A 12,479-nucleotide genomic window follows, 5' to 3' on the forward strand; every position below is an offset into this window, starting at 1 on the left:
CTGTACACTGTATGGGCAAATATTTCTAGACTGTTAACATGGTGTTTGTGGCCTTTTACTGCAGTACGCACTTCTGCTTCTTATAGGATTTAGATGTTGGAACACACGAAATATTCCTGAAAATATAAGTGCCATTACTGGATTCTCTATGAGACTGAAACCCAGTTCACCCCAGCAACATTTATACCATCAAGGACATATTAATGTACATTGTGGATACTAACTAACTTTCAATTATTTCTAATGCTTTTACACTTTCATTCGTTCATTCATTATCAGTAAATGATTATCCAGTTCAGGGTTGCGGTGTGTCCGGAACCTACCCAGAGTTATTGGGAGCAAGGCGGGGACACACCATGGAGGGGGCTCCAGTCCTTCACAGGGTGACACACTCATACATTCACTCACACCTATGGACACTTTTGAGTTGCCAGTCCACCTACCAATGTGTGATTTTGGACTGAGAACCCCCAAATTGTGGGAGGAAACCGGAGCAACCGGAGGAAACACCAAACTCCTCACAAACAGTCACCCGGAGCAGGACATGAACCCACAACCTCCAGTTCCCTGGCGCTGTGTGACTGTGACACTGCTGCCTTTTGGGACACTCTTGCTTGTTTTGTGTTACTGTTGTGGAAAGTAGCTTTCAGAATTCACAGCAAAATACAATAACATACTGTATTTTAAGACAACATTGGTACTATTAAAAATCTACAGCAAATTACTGTAAAAATGTTTTAATTATTTAGCGCAGAGATCTCCAAATCCAAGGATGGGATTTTAAAATGGCTGCCGGGATGACATTATACTTTGCAGTCAGGTACCTTATCAGTTTCAGCTATAGTGTCATAGCTGCTTGCCATTTTAAAATCCTGTCCTGGAATCTGGATCCAAGGTCTGGATTTAAAATCCTAGGCATTAGAGAGTAGTTGTAAGATTTTCACTGTATTCAGCCATGAGTACTTGTGCTGGAGTAATTTTAATCATACTCAGGATATGGTGTAAATTATCCTATGCCAATCCAAAAGAGCTTCACCTTTGGCCCACTACACTCTCTTCCTACTTGTAGCAACAAATTGTCTGTTATCACCTATTGTTTAACTCCTAACTGCTAAGATTACTGGGGCCATTTATGATCCAATCAGCAACCAGTCCCTGGATAGTCAAATCATCGACTGCATCACTAGCTTTTCACAGGGGTCGTGGGGTAGGCTGAATTAAGTCCAGGATACCTCTGGAAGCTCAACAGTGAAGGTTGGAGGATAGGTTCTGGAATACAAACATTCCAAATCCTCCCAACACTTGCTCCAGTGTCATTGGGTTTTATTACCCTCTTGGCAATGAGCATGGTAATAATAATAATAATAATAATAATAATAATAATAAACTTTTATTGTATAACGCAATTCATTAAAAGCTCAAAGTGATTTACAGACATTCTTTAAAACAAATAATATGAAATATCATATGGTAATTTTAGGCCCATGTTGTACAGCTGCTCCAGAGATTCCTATTCTATTGGTCAATGTCTGTAAGGGATTATACAAGCTGTGAGTGTGCAACTGACCACTAATTAACCTTAACATAGCAGTGATATTCCTTTACTTTGCCCTCTGTATATGAACTGTTGCTTTGAGTTCTTTTATTTATGCAACGTTCCATGTCGTTTTAAAGGAGAGTACAACATAGCTTAGCTCTAGGATTCTAAAGCAATCTGTCTTGTCATTTGCACATTGCTTATTGGTACATACTATATTTTATTCATTTTTAGCAGCATATGCATTTTTGAACCAACTAGTCTAGTAAATATTTTGTGGGGACTGTTGTGTAAAAGGAAAAATATTAACAAATCTACCAATGTAAGGTAAACCAAGTCATTCAGAGTGGGTTGAAATGAAAGGATTCACTGTAGAAAAATGTAGCAGCTTAGCTAGGTGATAGGAACCAGGCATCGCAAAACTTTAAAAATAAAAACAACCCCTCCGAAATCTGGAAATCAGTCCATAACCACAAGTCTACAGACGTCTGGTTCCTATCATAATCATTGTGAGCCAAACAGATTCCCCTGGAACTTTAGAAATTTAGAATCAAAATGATCAGTAGACCTATATATACATTGTATTTAAATAATATATAATAATATGTTTAAAAAATCTAGGTAAAATGTATAAATATATGTATATACTTTTAGTACCCCAAAATTTTGCAAACACTTTGTGAAATCACAATTCTCACTGTAAACACCAATTAATCAAAACATTAAAATGACATTGCTACAGTCACTGTCCATTTAATCAGCTCTACTTTCCATATAGGTGAACTTTGTAAATACAGAATTTAGTCTCTCGGTTCCTCTGCATACTTGGTTAGCCCCCTTTCACCCTGTTCATCAATAGTAAGGACCATGAAAGGAAGTATTCTTTGAGAGATTCTTTGTGAGTATCATTCTCATCACTACAGTGATACTGACCTGGTGGTGGTGGTGCGTTAAAGTGCTGGTACAAATGGATCAGACACAGCAGTGCTCCTGGAGTTTTTAAGCAACTTAATGGTAATGCTCGCCTGAGAATATCTCACCAACCAAAAAAAATAGAGACAACAGCGTCCTGAGGGCAGTGTCCTTATTATCACTGATGAAGGACTTACAAAATTACAGTACAGCAACAGATGAGCTACTGTCTGTGTATCTATTATATGTCAAAACAAGGTTTAAAGCAAGGGCTGGGGAAATTGTTATACACCTTAAATGAATAGAACTTAACAAGACTTGTTTACACTGGGAAACTAGTCGCCATCAGATAGCATGATGTCATTTGCATATTACTAATTAGCAGCAGCTGGATTCCATTTGCTATCCTTGACTATTCTTTGAACTGACAGTTGGAATATGAAACCAATAGGGTATAGGTGAACACTACATGTGCTCGCACGGTGGTTGAGAGAGATATACATAAATACACAGAGAGAAAGAGAGATAAAGAGCGAGATTGATTAAGAGATGACTGCCGCAAAACACGAGTGATATTTTCCTGTGCTTCATCTCTCGCCGGCTCGATGCCTCTTTGAGGTTTCAGGACCCTCCCCCTACATTTCCCCTCTCTTCTCCTCCAGTCTTGTGCCCCCTCCCTGCTCCCTCCGTCTCGCACACGTTTTCTCTCCTCTCCAGACACACACACGTACAGACACACACACACACAGGGGGCGTGCGAACACACAGACTGCAAGGGAAGGGGTGGAGGGGGAGTAAAAGAGACGTGATGCCTGAAAAAAACGTGAGCGAGGGATGAGAGAGAGTGAGTGAGAGAGGGAGAAAGAGAGAGAGAGAGATGGAGGGAGAAGACTGCGAGAGAGGTGAGATGAGGGGAGATGAGGAGAGAAGTAGCCTGGGCTGGTTACCCTACGCTTAAGCGTATGTATGTAGCATGTGTCACTTCACGTTGGCATGTCTGGCAAATGACGGCATGCTTTCGCCAGCGTAGAGTACAGAAGGATGGCCGTGGGGAGGTAAGTCAAGCAGAAGCGCCTAAGTACTATTGGCTTGTCTGAATGTCTGTCTGGTTGTCTGTCTGCTCGCTAACCTGCCTGTCTATCGGTCTGTCTGCCAGTCTATCTATATATCTATCCGTCTGTCTGTCTGTGTATTCAGTCACCAAGCTAACACCTCAAAGCTACTTGCATTAACACACTCAAATTTGATGCCAAAGCGTTAACCAGACAAGGCTGCATTTTTCCACCCCGCACTTTCCCTTTGTCTCACAAGGCGTAACTTTTCTGCATTTTCAGCATGCGTGCAAGCGTTTCGAATCAACATTGTGGGTTTTTGTTGGATTTAAAGTGTTATACTTGTATTACGCCTATGTATATTCTACCAATGCACTGTCATATGTTGCCTATTTTATATCACAGGTCACTTTGATGAAGACGGGTTGAAATATTGTATTCTTTGCTTCTGCTTCCATGTCCATATGACTTGTTTCGCATTGTCTACATGCCAACAGTAGAGTTAGGAGATGACTCTTGCCTGGCTGCTCACTTTTCAGCTCTCTCCTCCTTCCTCAGCCTCCTTCTTCACCAGTTCTCCTCTAGGAGGTTGCGCCATGAGCTGTTAAGGCGGCAGAAGGAGAAGTTTTGCCTGAGCAGGTGCGTATGTTACTTTAGTTTTACCGTTTACACTCATATTACTGTGTAACATCATGGAGATTATTTTATACATTTATTTTGCATGAAAAAGGTCCCAAGGAACCATAATCTTCCAAAGGGCAATGAAAAGATTAACAGCGCTGTATGCGGAACCTTCATATGTATGAGTTTCTCTGCTATCTTTCAAACAATAGAACTGTTGGTCCAGTGTCTAACGCAGAGCTATGTATAATTCATCAATGTTTTGATGTTTGGGGATGCTTTTTGTGCTCATCCCAGTAAAGTATTCAACGTGCCGTGACTGTTCTGCAGTATTTCATGTCCGGATGGATAAAAGTGATTTCAGAAAAATTGAACAATACATCGCTGGAAGCTGCTGCTGGATATTCATCCATCAGAGCAATCGTATATTGAGACTAGGATGATGTCTTAAGTTGGTTTCCAGTGAGAAGATTTGGAAAAGCAAATGGTAAATGAGTCTCTGGGAGTCAGTCACTGTGTCGGTTGTAGCAGCTGTCTACCAACAGAGGGTGCTCTTCCAGCTTTCTTTCAGGTTAACTTAATGTAATGTTTGTGCAAATTAGGCCACATGTATTGCATATTAGTATGCATATTGCATATGACTTGCAACCTTAAAATTTCAAATATAAAATCATTTATGCTCACTTTTACTACTATTAGAGTGTGCAAGCTGATTGAATGAGAATTGACCTTATTTCTTCAAATTAACCTACTCTTGGAAATTTAAAAACGAAAAAAAATAAGAAAAAAATGGAGTTGAAGCTCCTGCATCACTACCATGGCAAGACACTAAACTTTGTTCATTTCATGTGCACAGAATTCAGCCTTTCAAGAACATGACCCCACCTCTCACAGCAGGTATACTCCATTCTGGCATGTCCCCACATCACCTGGTAACAGGAAAATGACATTACACTCTCTGTCCCTGGTGCTGAATCAGGTGCCTATTTTTGTGCATTTGCTATAAGGTCACTGTCTCAGCTAAATGAGATGTCATTGGGTGTTTCACGGGAGAACACTCATCCGCTTTTTGTCCCAGAAGTCAGCGTATGCAGCCACGGTTTCCAGAGCTAAAGCGGCTTAAAAAGCAAGAGCGGTCTTTTCATAAAGCCAGTGCTGGAGTCAGGCAGAGGGGAGATATGCCTCTTACAGCCTCTGCGACGGCATAACCATATTGCAGTAAAGAAAAAAAAATTATCCATAGACACCACACGGTTTTTATATTGACTGACACAACTCGGGTCGGTGCAAACATAATCCAGAGCTGCGCATTTTCCCCCGTCATGCACAGATTTTATGGATTAATGTCTTGAGAGTTTGTCTGAGGGAAGTCTGAGGTGAAAAATTCAGAGGCCTTAATTTCTGCAGTGCAATGCAGCAAACTCCTTTTTTTTCTAGGTGTGGTCAAGTCAAGTTGGATGGAATGAGTAGATGTGTTATATGTGTACAGTATTTTTTTTTTGTTTTACCTTTACTTAAGGTAAATATGAATGGTGAAAAGTTATCTTGCAATAAATAAAAGTGACTATGAATATAATCGGCTCCTTTACAATAATAACCTCATTCTACACAGGGTGTAAAAGCAATGGGAAAATGAACAAAAAAAATATTTAGTGCAACTAAATATTGTGGGTACCTGTAAACCTTTTAACGTTGGCCTTTTCTGGAAGAAGAGAATGTGTCTGGAATACCCTCAGTGTGTCTCTTTGTCCCTGAGACCCTTAACCTGTGAGGTCAACAAAGGTCACAGGTGAGGTCCTCAGGAACAGGGCTACATGCCATTGCACCAGTAATTTCATCTGAATGGTGATTATTTGGTTTTAATCATAGCACGGAACATTGTACGCATCCCATTTATTAAAGTCATTAACATCGTCATGACATGAAATCCATGATATAATCAGTATTGCAAACACTATGTCGTCTCTTCCACTATATAGACTTTCATGTTGCATTGAGCCATATTTTCTCAATTATTGGTCTTTTAAAAGAGAATGACTTCCTAAGTGTCCTCATGTTCCTAAGGCGGTCCAAGGGGGCACACCCTGTGAGCTGGCTTTGTGTCCCGACAAGTGGAACAGTCCAATCAGAAGACAGCTAAGGGTGGTGACCCCATCCCACAATCGTCAATCTTCAAAATGGCAATTAATTTTTATGAATACATTTAGTAAAGCAACAGCACCAACAGGTACAGAAAGGTGCAGAAATGATCCCCGAGGTCAATAAGGTCAATTCTGATTTGAGGATGTCGACTATTACTCACTGATGCTTCAGTTTGGTCTGTTGATTCTAAACTTGTTGTGTGAGTATTATTAAAATCTCATTCCAACTACCACTGTTCTCTTCATTTTTTTTCCCTAGCATTATTACACATGATTTGCACTCTAATAGACAATGTCTTCTTAATATGATCTGAATATGAATATTAATATGAATATCAGGTATCATGTACTTACTGTGAAGAAGTCATTAGGTAATAATAAGTATAGAACTATATAAAGGCTCAGTTATGAAACAAGATCAGATGGCGAACTAGTTAAATTATCAGATGGTATTACTAGTAATTATTGCTAGCTAAACCCTAAAAATGGCTCCAGATTGGACCAAAAATCTGGGGCAAGATTCTGTCTAGTTTGTCTACAAATATATCTGTTGAAACCAAGGAGACCACCATTTCAAATCCAGCCAGTACTTCAGCAAAATTTTTGGGTGGACATACTTAGCAGGGCAATGCTTGATTACTTAACAATTTTTACATGACTTTTAAGTGACATATACTAGCCTTTAGTGTTCTGTCCATAATACAACTACTAGTCTTTGTTAACAGTCATGTAAACGGTAACAACACTACATATTTTTTCACAGATATTTTCACTCCAATAACTCTGCTACAGACCACACAGTAACCTACAAAATAGTATTATAAGCCTTAATATGTAGGCAAGGCTAAACTGCTATATGCAGAATTGAGGGTCCCATGTAAAGGGGCTCATACTTGTGGCATCACAAAGATGATTAAATAAAATTTTCCAGCTTTTCTAGGTTTGTGTTGATTTCATACACCCTATTTCATAGTCACTTCTTTCTGGAGAAGAGAATGTAATATACCTTAAGAGAACTGGACTTTAACACCTTTGTTGTACCTTTAAAGGTACATTTACACAGGACCTTTATTGAACAATGATGTGCCTGTACTCTCCCTTTTTTCTGAGAGTGTAGTGTAATTTATTTTACATCACTATACTGAAATCAGTGAAAGTTGCATAGTGCAGAGGCTCTATTCTCTCCATTACTGGAACATCACAGTGACTTTGAAGCTGCAATGTTAAGGTAAAAATATTACAGTGTTCCTTTACGAGCAATGGGAGCACAATGTACCAACAAATAATCATGCTCTTGAGAAGTGCAAGTGTTTAAGTGTTGCCCCTACCCTCAGGGGATCTTTAACATTCTCCTCCAAGTGTGTTGAACTTCAATGACATTATGTTTTTGGCAGCTTGAAAACAATGAAAGAAGAATTTGTTTGCCTACACCCCCCCAGTGTTGTGTAAATGTGGGAGCTATAGTTAGAAAACTGGATTATTAAAAAAAAGCAAAGGAAAACACAAAAATTTAAAATATACAAAACAGCAATGGAACCTCAAGCGTCCACATGAGCATCCACTTCTCAGACTGTCCTTACCAGCCCCTCCTTGTTCTCCTATTTGTGGAGAATATTGCTGAATGAGCAGTCTCTGGACAGGGGCTGCTGCAGTGCTACCTGTCATGCTGGAGAGGCCCCTGAAAAGACGGGCGGAGGGAAGGACGGATGGACAGATAAACGGATAGACAGAGAGATAGAGAGACGTGCTCTCGGCCTGGGCTCCGGCACACTATTGATTGGCTTGTCTTTGAGGAGACAGATGAATGCATTAGTACCCAAGTCGCTCCCTGCCACTGGAAATATATTAACTTGGCGTATTAGGCACCCTGTCTCGTTTCTATGGCGACGTGCAGAGGGAGCGAGCTGGAGGAGGGGATGGGGGGGATACAGGAGGACGAGGGGAGGGTGGAGGGGGTGTTGGGGGATATGGGATGTGAGGAAGATGTGGGCTCCACCAGTAGTCCTCTCTCTCTCTCTCTCTCTCTCTGCTTTCTTTTGTCTCACAGTACTGCATGGTCTATATGATTCCATACCTTGTGTTAATCACTTAAAGGGGGAACTCACATTAACCCCATTGTACCTCTCTGTTTCAGTGCTTTTGCTATACTATCCCTTTTGTCCTTTAATAATTTTTTTTTTTTCATTTCACTTTAGAAAATAATAAGCGTCATTTTTGATCCTTTTGGCATCCAATCTTATTTGACCTCAGAATGCCCACAGACATTTTGGCCATCACTCTCTCTCTCTGTCTGTCTCTCTCTCTTCTGTTCCCTTTCTCTATTTCTTTCTATTTTTTCTTCTCTTATGTCCTCTATATTTCCCTCCCTCTCTTTTTATCTCTCTTTGCCTATAGCTGCGTTGGGTATCACTCCCTATTATAGAAATAGGGCATTGTAAAGTGTGTCTGCCATTTTGTGGGGTTGTTTGGATACACTGTTAAATATGACACAATACATAATGTGCTACAGAAGGCCAGCTATGCACTGCAAATGATGTACGCTGCACGGCACAATATATCCCATAATTCAGTGCCTAAGGGTCTCATTCATGCCAGTGATGAAAGGCTGGGTTTTCCGTCTCCTCGACTCCACTTCATTTTTAACAAAGTATGTGTAAATGAATCTTTTCTGACTTAGCCAGGACAGCACCAGAGCCAGAGATAAACAGAAAGAGTCAGGATTCACCTATTTTAAACATGGTTTACCCACTTTTTAGAAATGATACACATCACTGCACTCTTGGAAATAATGGTGCTACAAAAGGTGCCACTGAAAAACCACTTTTGGTTTCATAAAGAACCTTGTTTGTTAAAGAGATGTGTGAGTGAAGAACCTTTTAATGGTTTAAAGAAACATCACTCGATTTAAAGGTTCTTTATCAATGTCAAGGTTATTACCAAAAATGGTCCTTTTTGGAATCAAAAGTGGTTCATCATTGGCATCATTCAAAGAGCCTTTTGTAGCACCTTAATTTTTAGGGGTGTGCGATATGATACAAATGTGGAAATTATGGCAAGTTTGGTCTAAGTTTAAATCTGAAGAATGCACTCACAAATTTGGAGTCAACTCCAAACAAAATGAGCAAACCAGCACATATTAATGAAGTAGTAGTGTGAATGTTGTTTCTAAATAGGACATTATTTTGCCAATTCCATGCATGTTTCCCAATCAGATCCCTATGTAGCAAATGCCATGTAGTAAAAAGTGAATGAATAAACAAGTGAACCATTCTAAGCTCAGCCTATCCTCCTCTCTTGCTCCATCATGTTGCTCTGCAGAAAAGCAGAAAAAATTGTGCATATTAGAGAGTGCTGTGAGACAATGGATTAAACAGGAGGTAGCAGATAAAGGGAGAAGGATAGACTCCACCTGCCTTGCCTATCCTAAGTGCAGCCCTCTCAGAAACGCTACAGAATCATTCAAATTCACACCACCAGACTTAAATAAAATAGATTTATTCCTAAGCCATTGGCATACTGAAATTTAAAACAAATCCTTTCAAAATTCAGACCATATGGGCTCTTTGATTGACAATTATGAATGATGTAAATCATGTTTTTTAAGTGTCCTGGAAGCCTGGTTTGATTTGATTTTGAGGTAACACTTTAAATTACAGTTCGCTAATTACTGGATAAGTACAGAGTAAGTACCTGTTAAATAAGCCGTAAGATAAAATAAGTACGGAGTAAGTAAAGGGTATGATAGTAGAAATATGTCGTTATTATTGAGTATCTTACAGACATTTTACAAATAAGGAAGAAGAGCAGTAGACACCCATTTACTCATTAGTCAGCTATGTACATATGATGACTCAATACAAAGAGGTTAAGCAGTGTAAAATATTTCCTAAGTATGTGATGATGATTATTGTGGTAAATCATGTCCTGAACCTAATGAGTACAAAGCACCATGAAACTCTGCTAGTGCCTGTAATGAAAGTAGCTGACCATGTCCTTCCCTGTGAAGGATTTATAATTACATTCAGAACTACAGTCAATTCAAAACAGGAGCTGCATTCCTTATTTATAAAAGATGACACTAATAGTCACTTGCATAAACTGTCATACTTTTAATTTAATTTTATAATCTGTAATTATTCCTTATTTGTAAAATGTTTGTAAGATACTCAGTAATAACAACATATTTCTAGTTTCATACACTTTACTTACTCAGTACTTATTTTATCTCACGTTTTACTTAACAAGTACTTTCTCTGTACTTACCCAGTAATTAGCAGGCTGTAATTTAAAGTGTTACCAATTTTGATTCTGCAATGACCATGTGTATCTTGTCCATTTTATCAATATTCTTAACATATTCTTATTTTATTGAACTATTATATTATTGTGATTTTTACTGAACTGATTCTAGGTGCAATGGAATTGTGTTATATAGTCTATACAGACTACTGGTACTCGTAAGTTTAGCCAATAAAAGATTTAAGCCTGGTGCATGCCAATCCTATGAACTGAGAACTCTGTAGTTGTTCCAGTTTTTTACTTTACTTAGAACAGTCAACAGAGTTTGACAGACATAACCAGACTCATTCTCAACCCAGCCTTGTTCTGATTTGAGAATGGCAAGTTCTCTGGAGCCTAATGACAAGAACCTACATTAAATCAGACTTTTTAAGGTCAAACATCCAATCAATCTAAACGGTATGTGGCTTTAAATATAAATCAAATTAAAATCTCTGAACATGTCACTTGTAACTTGCAATGTGTACACTTAATCTAGGAATCAGATTTAAGAAAAACAGATCTGCCCTGCAGTGTGAACAAAGCTTAACTCTCTCATGGACAGATTTCATGTGCCAATTTCTTAGGATTCAAAATGCTACAGAAATGAGCTAATATCTTTTTTTTAAAAATCAGTCAATAAAAGAACTGCAACCTTGATATACCAAGATACATCATAACAAAGTAGAGCTGGACAATATGGCCAAAATGTATTATTACTATATAGTTCAGACACTGATATGAATAACAAAAAATCCATTGAAAAAACTGCTAAAACAAACAAGAAACATGACATCACTGTCAAACATAAATCTCAAGGCTTTGTCAATATTAATATATTTAAACTAACTTTATAATGTAAGTGCCTTGAGTGCCCTGTAATGGCCATCAGTCAGTTACAGACACTGTAAATAATGTATATTGAAATATTTAAAAAATGTTTAAAAAAATACATTATTGTTATTGAAACATTTTATATAGTGATATATATATATATACAGTGATATATATATATATATATATATATATATATATATATATATATATATATATATATATATATATATATATATATATATATATATATATATATATATATAATATACAGATATTGAATTATAGTCCAGCTCCAGAACCAAACAAACTCTATTTTCTTTATTTTTATTAATCAAAAAAGGAATCTGATGTTTTATGATTTTAAGGAAATAACATTGTACCTACTATGCATGACATTTTTTCTGGAGTGTGTTACCCTAAATAATGTCACAGATGTGATTTGATCACTATCCGACACGCTGTACCAAATAGGTTTCACTAATACCACTTCATCCTGCCAAAAATAGTAGTCCTACCACACAGTCCTCAGCACAGACCTAGACCTGGACTACACAATAAGAAATGCAGCACCAGAAATGTGAGCAGCTACACCTGAGCAACACTTAGCTAATTCAAGTTAGCTTATAATAAAGGTGCTATAAAGGGTTCTGGAAGTGATGTCAAGGGGGAAACATTTTGGTTCCATAAAGAACTTTGTGTGTTTAAGAAATGTGTGAGTGAGAAAAAATTATTAAAAGTTTAAAAATCACTTGATCTTAAGTTTCTTTAGCAAAAATTGTTCTTTGTTGAACCAAAAGTTGTTCTTCTATTGCTTAAAGAACCTTTTGTAGAACCATTATTTTTAAAAGTGTAACATGAAGCATTACTTAACATCAAGTTCTCACCCTGTTTTTCGAAATGACTGCCTATTGACTATTTCCTATATTACTCACTATATAGTACACTGTTACAGGAAACTGAACTCAGGAGGGTAGCGAATGATTTCGGACATTACCTCATGCGAGTTTTACCAAATAGCACAGGGCATTATGGGTATCTGATATGAATTAGTGTCAGGTAGTGTACATGGGTTCAACACTACTTTTTGGTGCATTGTGGGAT

The sequence above is a fragment of the Hoplias malabaricus genome, chromosome 10, assembly GCF_029633855.1.
Source record: "Hoplias malabaricus isolate fHopMal1 chromosome 10, fHopMal1.hap1, whole genome shotgun sequence".
Classification (NCBI taxonomy): domain Eukaryota; kingdom Metazoa; phylum Chordata; class Actinopteri; order Characiformes; family Erythrinidae; genus Hoplias; species Hoplias malabaricus.